This window comes from Cyprinodon variegatus, unplaced genomic scaffold (assembly GCF_000732505.1).
Source record: "Cyprinodon variegatus isolate N-32 unplaced genomic scaffold, C_variegatus-1.0 Scaffold298, whole genome shotgun sequence".
Classification (NCBI taxonomy): Eukaryota; Metazoa; Chordata; class Actinopteri; order Cyprinodontiformes; family Cyprinodontidae; genus Cyprinodon; species Cyprinodon variegatus.
This window is the reverse complement of record NW_015150751.1, coordinates 321,993-337,671: the sequence shown is the minus strand read 5'-3', so window position 1 is coordinate 337,671 and position 15,679 is coordinate 321,993. Positions and strand designations below refer to the sequence as shown.

The window sequence follows — 15,679 nt, the reverse complement described above, 5'->3', positions numbered from 1 at the left end:
TGTTTCTCTCTAACTCGATTTTGACGCTTAGTGTTTCGTGCTTCGCAGGTGCGACTCGACTGCCTTAATTCCCATCGTTCTGAGCTTGAATGACTTCTTGCATAAATCCACTGAGCCTCATGGATGTTCCCTGGTTTTAGCCATGGAGGAAACTCTTTTGGTTCCATTTACACTTGATCAGATTTTCCAGATAAAAAGTTAATGGAGCATCTCCCAAATGTCCCGGCCGCAACAACGCTTTATTGGTTCCGCTATCGGGACGGAACCAATAATGGCGAGCCGTTATTTTTTATGAAAAAAAATAATAAATTGTTAATTTTAACGTTTTATTTAGATTACAAGATCAATCGTAATAAAAATGATCCTATTTATGATGTTTTAAAAAAATAAGACCTACAAAAGACTGATTTAAGACATTTTAATACCAATTAAGGCCTTAGTTTTATTTTGAAGAATTCAATGCCTTTTAAAGACTTTTTAAGGACCGCAGGAACCCTGAATATGGCGGTCGGTGGCTTCACTTTAACTTTAACGTACTACCAACAGGCAATCAGCAATCCCCTGAATAAACAGAGACTCAAAGCGGTTAAGTTTGGCAACAACCATGAAATACTTCAGGATTTACTGTGGTCTTCCAGGCTTTAGTTCAAGTCTGGGGCTTCTGATGATTGGAGGCTGATTTATACTTCCAAACCAGGTCATCTGCGTAGGTGTCGCAGTGAAGAAATACACATTTCTGCAGGAGGCCGGCTTGTTTTATTTTAATGACCGAAATTGCGGAAAACGACTCGTGAAGTTTGACCCACTAGAAGATCGAGGTGCACGAGAACGCTGGGATGCTTTTTTCCACCTGGATCCCCGCTTTTTTTCGCCCTCATGTCCCTCCGTTGTCGGACTAATTTCGCCCCTACTTCCTCGCCGCCTCGGCCGTATCTAGACCGCAGACCACGCTTTAATATTGAGCATAAATCAAAAATGTCTGCATCAAGCTCACTGCGACACACTGCTGTGAGAGTATAATCAGCCCTTTAGACCTTTCAGTTGCTTTATGTTTAATATAACTTGTGTTTTGTGTTAAACACAGGTCTGTTGGTTTTATTTGCAAAAAAAGAGAACAGAAACGTGTGCGTTTCACTTGCTGCATGAGTCATTCAAGCTCCATCATATGTGAAAGGCATTAAATGTGAAACCTGTTGCTGCAGAGCCAGCTTCCCCGCTCACACGGTGCACTTTGGACGTGAGAAATGAAAAGAATAATAGAGAGCGAAGCAGTGGAGAGTAAGCTGTTAAAGCCATCAGAGCCACCGAGGGTCTCTGCTGTTGTCCATTAAAGCTTAAATGTAGAAAGTCTGCTTCGGTTCTTTCTCGGCGCACTCCTCTTCCTCTTGTTTTTTTATCTTGGAGTTTTTTTTTTTGCTGAAACCCTCTCGGTCTGCAGCATTTCAAAGCTGGTGTATAACAGCGACGAGCTGCAGGTATCCCTGACTCAACCATTTTTCAAGAGTGGGGGAAAAAAAAAAGCAATCAAAGGTTTGACACAGCCGACTCCTGCCGGGAAACAACATAAAAGCTGCTCCAGACCGAATAAGCCGACAATAACCGCATTCAGCTCCGTCCAAGAAGAAAGCGAGGCCCCTGGGGGCACGCAGGCCGAGCAGGGGCCGACGCTTGACAGGGATAGGAGGAAAAGGAGCCAGACAGGAAGGACACAGCTGCTGGGTGTTTGTGATTTTTCCTGCAGCTAAAAAAAAAAAGAAAATCACACAGAAGCCCCGATTATTATTAATACAGCTATTAGCGGCTATTTAGTTGCTCATTATGGAGGACAGCTGGCTGATTGATGAAACCCAGCAGCTCAGAGACGACCTTAACAGGAATGAAGGACATCATGATAAACAGTAAACATCTCTGAGGGGAAAAAAGAGGAAAAACTGCTTTTCGACACTTTTTAACCTATAAACTTTGCACAAAATGGTATAAATGACACCCCTAATATGCTTCATTTTCTACAAGCAGCTTTTTCTGGAGAGTTTTCTCAATGATTGACCAATCTGCAATCATTAAAAGTCACAAGAGTTAAAAGTACAAAAGCAAAGATTTTCTTTTTTCCACAGCAACAGTATAAAGTATTACTTACCCACCTACTAAAATAATTTGTCAAATCTTAGAGCCCAAAGCTTTAGCTTGATTTTCTGTATAAATGAGTCTTAGGTTGAGGGTTGCAAACGTTTTCTCCTTAATAAAATGACTTTATTTTATTGATGCATTTTACAGCATTAAAAACACTTTAAAGCAGAAAAATGTTTTAAATGATTTATGGTGGTGACATTTCGTTGCGGGCCAAACCTGGAGCTTTCCATATCGTCCCAGTCTGAAAACAGATGAAGCCGACGTCCTGCCATGTTAACCGCAGATCAGTGGGATCGACATTTATATTAGCAACAAAGATTTCCGAACTTTGAGTGCTACCAAAGAGCCGCAGCCTGCATTTTCTGGATGCCCAGCGCTTTACTAACATTTAATATTTCTAAAGTTGTAGGGAAGCTGCAACTTTGGTTGTGGCCGGTTTGTGGGAAGCATCTTGCTAACCAGTTAGCATCTTAGTGCTAGCAGGTTCCCAATGGGAAATTCCATTGGGACCAAGTAGCACTAAATTGGTGACTTAGAAACGACGCTGTCAAGGAACGCTATGGACAGCGGAAACATGCAAGAGGAGGAGAGTTTAGTGTCGGAGGTCGTGGATGAGTCTCCTCCGTCATCCATTTTTTATTTAGAGGAGGAAAGCGGGGACGAAGATGTTGTGGAAGAGGACGCCAGGGCGGCAGAAGTTTGGTTTGGTGTAGAAGGCTTCCAGCCGTACATGTTTGAGCCCTTGCCTCGCAACGCTGCCAGTTCTGTTAGCTCTACGCCTGCCGAAGACACAGACGTCCATCCCCGTGAACACTGGGACGCAACTCAATGGGAAAGGAAAGGATTCTGGTTTCAACCGCTGCGTATATTAGCTGCGACACATGAATCAAGATGCTATGACCGAAAACATGTGATTGACAGATGACCGTTGATATATGATTGGCCGAATTTAGGTGTTCAGGCTGACGTAGAACTAACTGGCCTGCAGAAGATAACGGAAAAAAAAAAGATTTTAAGACTGGATTTTTTTTTTTAAGTAGAAACTTTCTAACTTTTGGGACAATATCTTCTGATAAAGAGAACATTTATATACATGTTTAAGCCAGAATGATTTGACATTTAAATATGACTTCCCTACGACTTTAATATTTAGTTTTGGTTTGAAATCAAAAAGTTAGAAAAGAATTATTGGGATTTTATGTAAACCACAAGGTAATGCTTCAACAATGGTCTAAAGCACATAATGGCCTAGTCAAAGTCCAGATTATCTTCTGAATGCCATTATTTTCAGGTTATTATTAGAAATAAGCGTTGAAAACCATCCACCATCTTCTGTTTGCATCCAAACATCTGAGGTAAAATCCCAGTGAAATTCATCAAACCTTCTATGTAAGCTGGAGCAAACTCTGCAGAAACATAAGATATCCTTTAGAATCAAGCCTGGAAGCAAATGCAAACTAAACAGAGCCTTAAAGAAGAAGGAACCCTGAAAAAACAAGGATAAAGGGACAAATCCTTAAAGCAGCAGCTTTGTATTCTGCTCAGCACTAAAACAGAAAGAAAAACACTAAGATTTAGCAGCAGCACTGATAGAAAACAGATGGCTGGCCTCCCTCTTCCCCTCTGGTCTGGACCTAAAGCAACGAGGAGTGTCTGAACCAAAGGGTCCAAAGCTGCTGGCAAACGCAGAAAAGAAATTGGAGAAAAGCACACGAGCATTCATCCATCCACAGTGAAAACAGTAAAACACTGACGACGACCCTGAAACTATTCAATCATACCACAGGCGCACACACAGAGAACCCAGCAGCAGTTGGCAGCTGATAAAACTGCTCCAAGTCATCAACTTCACCTTCCAAGTCTGTCACGCCTTCGCCCTCACAGTCTCTGGCCTTTCTGCTCTTTCTAAACCATCCTGACTTTTTATTCCAGCTCTCTAACGCCACCCTCCCTCCACCCAGCCTCAATCTTCATCTCCTTTTTCATCATTAACGACCTGAATTAACGAGCAGCGAAGAAGATGGACACCCGCCGAGTTCTGGCAGATCTGTGGTGATGTTTGCAGACTCCGGTCCAACTCCAAGGCTTCGCATTTCACAGAGCGATAAAACTCTGGGATTCAGCCCAAACACAACAGTCGCCTGGACGCACACATGCAAAGCAGAAACCCAGCAGCAGATCCCAGGGACTGATGGAGGCCAGCTGAACAAAGATGACTCGATTAAAACTTCTACTGAACTAAAGGAAGTCCAGGATACGAGGCGTAAATCTAAGGGTCAAAATTGTACAAATAAATGATGTCTTTGAGATTAACTGCAGGAGAGACCAACCAAATCCTAATCCTGCCGTAAAGCTTAACTACTGGAGCACCAGGGAGCAAAGTGACATCAGTCGCTGCCAAAAACCCAGATGGAACAAACCAAGGAAGAAAGTTCTGCTCCAGATTTAAATGGACACATTTTCTAGAGAAAAGTTTGAACCATTTTGAACCATTCAACAAGAGCTATGCTTGGAGATGCCAAGGCTTTAACCCTTTATAGGGAACTCAGTTTGAAAATCAACATTTAAAGCCAATAATGTTATTGGAATCCAGGACGAAACCTTATTACCTTTGTAACCTTCAAAAAATATGGATATTTTGATGGCAAAACTTAATGTCAACGTAATAACAAGAAACGCCAACTTCTCCGAATATATTAAGAAAAATAACAAAAGTGCTTCTATAAGAAATGAGTGAAAAGAAACATATTTTTTTTTATCAAACATAACCTTAGAGGCATTGATACTGGCACTGATATTTTGTTAGTTTATAAACCTAAATAATTGTTACTAGGCTTATTCAATTTTTTACTTTACTTTTTAACTTTTCAATTAGCTTTTTACCTTTTTTCTTGACTTGTTAACTTAATTTCCAGTAGGTAATATATCATTAAGGGCTCATCTAATTGGTCAAATGCCAAAATAAGATGTACAGCCATGTAGCAGGATATAGATCTTGTGCTTCTAGACCTGCTGAGCACAGCAGTAGCAGCATCATGCTGAGGGGCAACTGGTGCATTAGAAAGAGTAGATGGAGTCATGAAGGATCACTGCCTCCAGATGGAAGCAAACATCTAGATGGTTTAAATGTGGATGTTCCAACTGGACCTGATCCTAAAGCTAACAGTTAGCTTCCAAAAAAAATCCCTGCTTGCTCCCGGCCTAAACACAAGGTTTAAAGCAGGAAAACAACTAGTTAAGGTCAGGTTGGCTCAACTGAAGCGGATTTCAATGTGGGCGGAGTCATTAGATGAGACGAACAACCATAAACCGCCCAGATGGGAGCCATTCAAGGTTAAACCGGCAGGTTTTAGTCTCTGATCATGAAGTCTTTATTTAAAGATGGAACTAAATGTCTTTATATCAGACTTTTTGATGGCCTGAAATCTAAATTAAATACTGAACTTTTTTTTAAGACCTGTTAGAAACTGTGATGTATCTGAACCAGAACTAATGCGTTTAGTGACAAAGCGTTGTGGTAGCCATGGGTCCAACACATGGAAACAGAGGATGGAGGGAGGAAAGGGTTCCCACAGAGACGACACGCTTTAATAGGAGCTGGCAGACCGCGAGCGGCAGAGGCGGATCATAGAAAAACCCCACATTGAGATGTGACGACCATTTAAATCAGCTGGTCACACTGGGAGGTTTCATTTTGGTCCAGCAAAGGCTTCTGAACGCCTCGAGGCTCTTATCTGAGCTGGAGGTGCTGATAAATGACTTCACTGATCTAAAATTTAAACTCAGGCATGAACTCAACTTCCTGCTGGACTTAGAGACCCTGAAATAAAGCTTAAAAAGAGGCTAAAACAGCAGAAACAGAGGGACGACTAAAACATGCCAGAATAAAATATTATCTGTTTAAATGTTTTTAAATGTCCAAACATGTAGAAATATACACAGATGGAAATATGTAGAAATATTGAAGGAGGCGTGAACCTTTTAGGAGGTAAAGACCAGAGCTTTTTCAGAAAGAACGGCGAGCCGTTTGCCTAAATGCTTCACATTTGTTGCCATCAGAGGTTTAAGCAAGAATGGCTTCAGAACAGCCTGGAGCCTGAAATTAACCTGTGAACCTGCATCATTTAAGAAAAAAACACAAACATGCAGCTGGAAAAAAGCTGCTCTGTTGTTTGTCAGAAGGGCAACACGCCCAGGTTAGCAATGAGGGAGAGAGGGAGGTCGGCAAAGGTCGGAATTATTAAAGAAAGAAGATTTCTTTCATGCAGAGAAAGGATTTCAAGAGAAAATCATTCTTACCTAATTAAAGTGAACGTCCTCTGATGACATCAAACTCCTCAGTCACCTGAAAGAAACATCATTGTTAGGAATCATGTGATAGCCGAACATGGAGGACGAGCTGAGCGGCCCGAGGCGGTTTACAGGTTGAAGTGTTTGTTAGCGATCGGCCCAAAGAGGACGCCTTCCAGTTTGCCTGAGGAGATTTAACCTCTCAACATCCACCTCATTTTGGCTAATTCTCGCTTATTTTGCATAACCAAATGGAAAAGCCAATAACTTAGGAACTGTAAGCCCAAATTAAATGTGTGATACATTATTTGAAAGCTAACACCCTCTAGTTTCTGAATATATAAAATATAATAAAATTGGGTGACAGGAACACAGACGAAGCTGCATCAGTTCAAACATGACTCAAAGTTGTTTTTTTTTTTATTCTCTGAAATGATAGGTCTTTTTTGAACAGCAGTAATAAAGACGTTCATGAGAAAAAGCAGGTTTTATTGTATTATAATTGTTCTACATTATTTAAATCACAAATGCAGGAAATTTCAGACCTGTAGCTATAACAGTTCCAGAGCTGTGGGGGTTTGGAAGTTTTGGTGTCAGCTTGGAGCTGCGAACAACGGCTCCACCTGCTGGTAAACATTTTACCGCTGGAATTTTATGCATTCTGAATTATTACCTCCACTTAAGGCCGACGACCCGGTGGGTTTTAAGAGGTTAAAGATCATAGTTTATCCACTTCTGATAACCTCCAAATGATTTCAAGTTCTTATACTCTCTGGTTTAAAACAACATTTACAGCTTAAAAAAGCACAAAGAGAACCAAACACCAAAATACAAGCTCACTGATTATCTGCAGTCTACTCGCATCATCAACAGCTTTATGATACCAGCTTTAAATCAATCACTGATTGGTCTGGAGAAGAGCAGATGCAGTTTGCAGTGGTGACCAGCAGCCATCATCTGTCTTCATCTAAAAGGCCTCAGAGGAAGAAGAATCCACTGGACTTCGTTTCAAACTTGGTAACAAAGTCCAATGGATAGTTTAACTTTTTTTTGAATGACTATGACCTTAATGATGGAGAATCTTCACCAGCACGACCGCCACCCTAAACTGACAGAAAGAGCCATAACTGGCGGCCTAGTCAAAGTCCAGACTTAGGCCCCGTCCACACGAAGTCAAAACGAACACGAAACTCTAATATTTTCCAGAACGTTTGTCGTAAAGACGGAGACGTAAAATAAATGTGATCGTCCACATGAATGCATGAAAACGCTGCAAAATGTATGCCAGGCCTGTAAGTGGCGCTGTGGTGCCAAAGCAAAAATAGGCGACGAAATGTTGGGCATGCGCACTAATATTTATACATGGTTGCCCTGCGGGTCCATTTTGGTGGTTCAGTCAAATTCAGGTGCTGAACTATGTGGTCGATATTGCTCTGTTCTTCCTGGAGATATTCCAGAAGAAGAAGATTCTGTTGTAAGCCCGACAGCAGGGTGAGTAGCATGAGCAGCAACCATTCAACACAGTACGGCGCCATTGTTGTTGTGATACTGTGTCGCGCATGCGTGTTTAGAGGCGACGCTATGACGCATGCATGTAGGAAAAAAAATGCGGTTAGAGCTTAAAGATGGAAACGCGAAAACGGCGTTTCAAAATCTTCCCACTCTGAAGGCTGAATAAAAAAAAGATCGTTTACAGACCCCCGAAACGCCGGCTTCGTATGGATGAGAGGCTGGTTTGGTGAAAAATTTGTGAATTTAGGCCAGGGTTTGACTTCGTGTGGACGGGGCCTTAAAGAGAACTTGTACTAAGGCTATAAAAACTGAAACTTTCATACAAACTGACAGAGTTTCAGTTGTCTTAAGCCCCACTGAAACTAGCGGGTTAATGCATGTTTTTCAAACGTGGGTCGACCCGCTAACAATCGGCATTTTGCCCCCTTCCCATTGGCAAAAAAAGCTGGTCTAACCCCTCACTGGCAGCTGCGTGGCCTCTGTCCCGCCACAAATGTGTGTCATGTTACATCACATTGGGTAAGCGTTGATAATGTTACCAGTGTGACAGAAATCAGGGAAGTAAACAATGGAGAGCAACATGGTAGGAAGCCAGGGCGTATTTTATTGTTTCTCTCTCTTATCTGTCTGACTCCCTCTCACCAGAGCTGCTCCATGTTTATCCAATGGAAGCAGAGTTGGTTCTGCTGGTTAGATCAGAAGCGACTGGCGCTGTGTGTTGACATCTTTAAGTTGCGTTCAATGGTGTCGCGTAATTTAGCGTTTAAACCCGGCTCTGGTGTTCTGACAGCATGCCAATCAGAGCCGAGGGGATTTAACGTGGGTCTTTTGCCGAGTCGTTTGACCCGCATCAATGAGCCGTTCCCACTGCCACTAAAAGCCCATTGTTCCCGGGTTTAAACCGGATTTTTCGGCCAGTCTGAAAGGGATACCAGCGGTGATGATGAAATCTACAAACCCAGTCAGCTGTCATCAAAGAAGAAGAATGTGGCTCCGGATCCCCAACACGCTTCTCTGATCTTAACTTGTACATAAAAGTTAAAAAATATATTTTTTTCTCCCTTCTATTTCACAATCATGTCATACTTTGTGTTCATCTAAAATCTCATTTAGTTTGTGTTTGAAAGTGAAAAGACTTTATTAACGTTCTAATGAGCTTTAACAGAATTGCTGAGAGGAATGACACTGGATATAATCAGGCTTAATGTTAATAAAATATCTACAGAACTATATGGAAGATTGAGCTATTTTCTTCTTCTTTAATCAACAAACAGCAACATGAGTTAATGAGGTACCGTCTGAGTATTTTAGGTCTACTGGAACCATAATAGAAATTCTGTTCCACGTAATGAAGTCGGCTTCCTCAGCTACAGTAACGCCTTTGTAACACGCCAAAGCCAAGCTTATGCTCGGTGTAAAACATAATTATTTCTCATAATTAAATCAAACAAACTGCCAGAAATTGTGTATTATCTTTCAAAAGAGAAAGCGAATTACGGTGCGGAATAAAAGCTGGAGCTCTGCCGGGTTTGAACAGCCTTTCATCAGGAAACACGCCACACTGAAGGCTTTTTCATTTGAAACCAGAAGACAGCCTCTGTGCTTCCTCCTATGATGATAACAGGAGCTCAACAAGAAGGGGAATGTTTTTAAAAGAGAAGATAAAGAAAAAAATCAATTTCTAAAAGAACGTGGACAGAAAGCGGCAGCGAGGCGAATGTCTGAGGAGAAGGAGCACATTTAGCAGGTATGTTTATTCCCTGATGGAGACATGGAGGACGGTGCTCCACTCTTCTGCAGAAACCAGAATTAGCGTCGCCCACGCCGCTCTGAAGCCAGCAGCGGAGCAGTGTGTGTGTGTGTGTGTGTGTGAAGTTTGTCTGGCAGCACTTCTAACAATACTGAGGCCCTCGATGCTACCCAACAAACAGCCCGGTCTGCCTCCACTCTATCTCAAAGAACCATATGCCTCTGGATCGCAGAGCCGGGCCGCCCATATGTTCTGATCCAAACATCCAGATGGCGCAGCATCAGACGCCATGTTTTCCCTTCTATCATCTCAAAGTACCTGGGAACGGTACTGGCAGCATATAGTCCATCAGCTGGGATTTAGGAGCACAGCCTGGTTAGGCACTACAATTATTTTATTGTGAAAAACTCTAGAAGTGATGGAGAAAAACTAGAATAAGTCATTTGGTCGTTTTTGTTTCCATGTAATCCTCACTGTGTTTGAACAGTGGTGGTTAATCTTGATCCTACAGGTTCCTCTTATTAAGCTCTTCTAGGTTCTTCAGCCCAGTTTGGCAAAGTTTAAAGAATTAATAAAGTTCTGCTAAAGTTGCAGGAGGATGAACAGGAGAAAATGTCAATTATATCATGCACATAAATAAATACTTAAAAATATAAGTAATTAAAAAATAAAATTGAAGCTTATAGAGGACAAAAAGAAATAAGGTAAATATTACAAAGGCAAATAAATAAAGAAGCTAATTAAGAGTTATATACATTTATGTCTCACTTTATAATTTAATTTATACTTACATTTATTTGTTTATTGTATTTTGTTGGCAATTAATTGTATGCTTATATATTTATTGAGCATTTATTTATTTCTGTATTTATTTTTAAATATGGCAGAGTTGGTCCTCCATAATGAGCAAGTGTCGGATGTTCTGCTGATAGAATAACTATAAATAAGAGAAATCCAGTGATTTCTGTCCCAACTAATTAAGGAAAACATTGACATTTTCCTCTTTTCATCCACGTGTAACTTTAGCAGAACTTTATTAATTCTTTAAACTTTGCCAAAATGGGCTGAACAACCTGGAACAACCTTTATTTTTAAATATGGCAGAGTTGGTCCTCCATAGTTCATGGTTAATACACCACAAAAATGAAAAAAAAGAAGAAACTATTGAGCTTTGTTGAGTAGTACTTCAATTTTTATTAGTAAAGTCTCTCCAATTTCAATGTTAATGAAACACCAAGAAAAATTAGATAACAGCGACCGAATCGTTAACATTTTTTAGTACAGAAAGGCCTCAGGCTGGGATCTAACCCATCATCTCTGCACTGAAAGTCTGAGTTAGAAACTGAAACATTTTTTTAACAGAATAAAAGGAAAACTTAATAATTAGAAAAAGATTTAAGGAATGAATTTTGAGCTCTGCTTCTGAAAGGTTAAGCAGAGCAGTGCATTCCTGATGGCCAGAATCTCCTAACCTGACTCCGCCAGATGGATTTGCTCCGCATATCCATCTGGAAACCTTCCGTTGAAGTAATTTTGGGAAGGGGCGAAAATACTGGTTAGCTGATTGGCCTATGTTGGTGATAGACGGGCCAAATAAACCAATCAGATCAACGAAGCATATGACGTACTAACAGAGCGATGACGAAGAGGAGCCAATTGATAGATCAAACTCTTGCTGAAACCAGTCAGGAGAAGAGCAAAAACATATTTTCCTCTGAGAAAAGCCTCCAGAGCAGTGTTTTGCTCTTCTTTCAGTGAAGAAATACTCTGTAATTCCGATAAAACTTGCTCGATAGCCACGCTAACGCTAGTTTCATTGGCTGAAGCCGCCATGTTCTTTAGACTGAACTGTCGCGCTTCTCGTTGCGTCACACCTCAACCCGCCTCAAAGCCAACGCTGATTGGACGTTCGTTTGGTGAACGGCTCCAAATTTTCTTTAACGGAGAGTCTCCAGACTGATCTGCGAGTGAAACCTTGAAAGCTTGCGAGATCAGGATGGTCTCACCAGGCTAAGAATCTTTGGCTAGATTTTTAGATTATTTTATGTTGCATTTTCTGCTGTTATCAAAAAAGTAGGATTCATCCATGTTAGGATAATAATCATCGATGATGTGTGAGTTTATTACACCTTAATATTAGCTGCCTCTTGTGTATCAGAACTGATGTTTTCCCCAGTAATTTATCTAATTAGGACAGTTCATCAGTCCGGATATACACTTATAATCTTCATTCTGTACGTGGCAAAGATCAGAACAAAGTGTAATATTTTGATAAGGCTGGAGCCATGGATATCTCCTCATCTGCTAACATTTATGATGTGATGATGTGGAAGACTGGCGTATAAAAAGCTTCTCTAACTGGTAATCAGGGACACTTCCTGAGAAGTGAGCCCGATTGGTGAGCAGCTGCCTTCTGTAACTCTAAGCAACTTCTCTGATCTGAGTAAGATTACGATTTATATCAAAATCTGCTGTCGTGTCTCCTGGTTATTTAATACATATAAGTTATGAAGTGTTATTAAAGAGTTTGTCCTGATTGATCTCTTTTTAGGAAAAGATCCGGAGATCATACCTATTATAATTGATTAATTACTTACCTAATATGTAAATAAAATTTCCAATAATGTTTCATGGATTGTTTTTTGTAGAACTCAATTAGATGAAGGAATAAACTGACATTATGGAACAACTTGGATCAACTTTCCTCTCATGAATCCAGATATTTCTCACCCATCACTTCCCTGTTCAACCTTTCCAAACTTTTCTATCCTGTGGAGGATCCCTCAAAGCCCCTAAGATCTCCTCTGATCGTCGTCTTGTCAGGAGGTTTTTAAGGTTCATAGATTAGAACACCAAGCATGCAGAGGCTGATGCCACCGATACTAGAAGGGCCGGTTAGATCCCAGAGAGAGACGTTCACTCAGTTCCTCTTCTGCAGGTCTGACAGCTCTAGCATCATCATCATCACATCTGCCTTCATCACACAGAGGAAAGGAGAGAACCTGCCGACGGATGCAGGATATGAATATCCAAACATTCACCTCTCTACCTCCAATGAACCCATTCATTAAAGAAGTCTGAAAGTTGGGAGAAAATATTTAATATTAGATACAAGAATGGACATTATATTAGCCTGCTTATTATCCGGAACGCTTTAAAGAAATGTTCAGATTTCATTCTGAGGACCGTTGGCCAAAGAAAGGTAATTCCAGGAGTTTTATTAAAGTGTCAGGAGGCAGCGGAGATCTGCCCTCCGTCTCCTTCATTAACAGGGTGGGAGCAGGAAGAGCAAGAACAAACTTTTAATTGAAAAATGATTTGTTCCAAAGAGGTTTTTGGATAAAGTAAATAGTAGGTGCTGCTGCAGTAGGAGGCAGCAGTGCGCAAATGTTTCGAGTCGAGTCTTAAAGTGGTCTTGGTCTATAGCTAGATGGGTTTTCAAAGTGTTTTAGGCTTAAAAGTATTTTTTTCCCCCGTCCAATAATAAAGGGGATTCATCTTGGAAGCAATTTAAGCAGGACTAAAATTTTATGAAGAAGCAGCCAAAGTTACAGAAATACGATTGAATTTCATCAGGAAGCCTTTAAACCTATTATGGGAGACATTTATAAAGAAAAGTTGCCTTTTGTATCTATGCTTCTTTTTCTATGTCTGCTTCTGTCAGCAGATGGCCGCTCACACTGAGCCTGGTTCTGCTGGAGGTTTCTTCCTGTTCAAAGGGAGTTTTTCTACTTTCCTTTTTGATAAAGCTTCTAGTTAGAGTGGCTCAGGTTATCCTGATCTATCTCTATAGTTCTGCTGCTATAGGCTTAGACTGCCGGAGGACATAGGGACCCCTTTTTCCTCATTCTGCTTCATTCTATCTCTATTCTCCCACTCTGCAGAATCTGTTAGTTCAATCTCTAACGTTCTGCTCTCTCTGCTTTTTCTCATAGTAGCTTCATCTGGTCTGTTCCTGTTTGGCTGTGACTCCATCCTGGAGAGAAATATCAGCTGTGCTGCTGCCATCAACACCTTTGTTTCTAGATGTTGGAGCTTGGCCTGTTTTCCAGTGTAGTCCTGTTTCTCTGACTGTGACTAACTGGATGTGCTCTCTTTATCCTCTGACAACCTTTTCTTTTTAGGTTGTTTGGAGAATAATTCTCTGCTCACACTAATAAACAAACTTCCAGGCAAGAACCAAACAAGAAACGTTCGGCCAGACCAATTCCAGATGTACGGAGCCCTCAGTGACACAGTGTGGCCCCTCCCCTGCATGTTGCTGAACCTTATTAACAATAGAGGAAATGTCAGATGTTTGTGAATCCTTTCCTGTGAGGACAGACCCAGTCAGCTAAGGAGTGGAAAACAAGGATCTATGAAGAGGATTTACTCCGATAGTTCTGTCCAGGGAAAAAGGAGAAACTGACAGGTAACTGAAAAATGGGTTCACCTATGATCCACTCAGGAAAGTGGACTCTGGTACTTTCAGAACCGTACAAACTGAACTAACTAACCACCGACGGCCGATCCAGTATCTACTGGAGCAGAGAGTCCTTCCAGCTGACAGCTTTTATCAGATCGGTCTAACTGTGATGCTTCATGACGAGCAGAGCAGCTTTCTGATGTGGGACAGATAAGGAACTGCAATGATCTACAGGTTTTCAGATCAAAAATCCTTCATTTTCATCTCTTTTTTTTGTCTGTTTTACGCCTGTCCCATCCCAAACATCCAGCTGGAGTGTACATAGCATGTTTTGGTTGCTGTGGAGATTATTGAGCCATAAAAAGCTTCTTTAAAGATGTTTTCCATCACCATCGCCTCTGTAAAGGAAGGAGCGCTTCACTAGCCCCCTTTTTTATTTGAGGTTTGTAGGACATCCTAACACTTCAATAAATTAAATTGTGTCCTAAAAACAATGGCTCACCAAAGAAAGAGCTGCAGCCGGATCTGGAAGGGGGCAGATTTCCCCTCCTTTCCTTAAGCTTTTAGCGCTTCTGGTTTCTAAACAAGGCAGGAGGAGGACAGAGTCATTCAGCAGGTCCAGATTGTTGGCAGTGACGCCCTCTGCTCGCCGTCTGACCCCGATGCCAGGGAAAAACACACACTGCCTCTGTTTCACACACAAACACACACCGCAGGTCAACGGACTTGTGGCAAGAGGGACAACCTAAGCAACGGCTGCAGCATTATCACCCAGAGCATGCTTCATGTTTGCCCAGAAAACAGAGGCAGAGCTAAAGAGCAGCGAAGGAGCCATAAAATCCTCCGAGGCTTCGGCAGAGAAAACACCAGAGCTACAGATGTTCTTCACATGGACTCAGTCAGTCTACGAAAGGCTGGAAATGTGAGCATAAAGATAATGGATGTTTGTTTAATATAAGTCGCTCTTAAACGGAAAACTTTTAAATGTTTAAATGATAAAGTAAATATGCACAGAGAATTGTCTGTGTGGGAATTTCTTGAACATCTAAGACCGGAAACCGAGGCACTGGAGCTTTGATCCCTTCTGAATTGAGTCAAAATATTCCCACACTGTGTGACAACACAATCTCAGCTGGAAAGCATCACAAACGCAAAAAAAGAAATATGCTGAAGTTAAATAGCACACCCTTAACTTCCTCTTGACCCACTTCCTAAACACCAAACAGCATATTATCCCCTCCTCTCATTCCTCTATGATTCCCTCCCTCATTCCCACCGCAGATCTAACCACCGCAGCTCTAGGTCACTGAATCAGAGGACAGGCAATCCTAATCAGAGTGTTTATGAGGGCGAAGGAATGAAAGGCGAAACCCTCTGGTGAGTTCTGCTCTCTGTCTGAGTGACAATCTGCTGTTCTGATCCCGGGTTCAGAGGGTAACAGAAAGCATCCGAAGGACAGCGATAAAAACCTCAACATAAGTTTTATTAATGTCCGCTAAAAATACCAAAAACGCAATAATTGGTGTTTCAACTATTTAAAGTCGTAGGGAAATCATATTTAAATGTCAAATAATTCTGGCTTAAACGTGGAT

The 15,679-nt window shown here is 41.3% G+C and overlaps 1 protein-coding gene across 1 annotated transcript in view; it reads right to left on the bottom strand.

Moving 5' to 3' along the window:
- LOC107090504 (plexin-B2-like) overlaps nt 1-15,679 on the bottom strand; it is a 223,629-nt gene that overhangs the window by 122,884 nt on the left and 85,066 nt on the right. Inside the window, exon 3 of the mRNA XM_015383917.1 lies at nt 6,430-6,475. The gene's annotated coding sequence lies outside the window, so the exon portion shown is untranslated. The remainder of the gene's footprint in view (nt 1-6,429; nt 6,476-15,679) is intronic.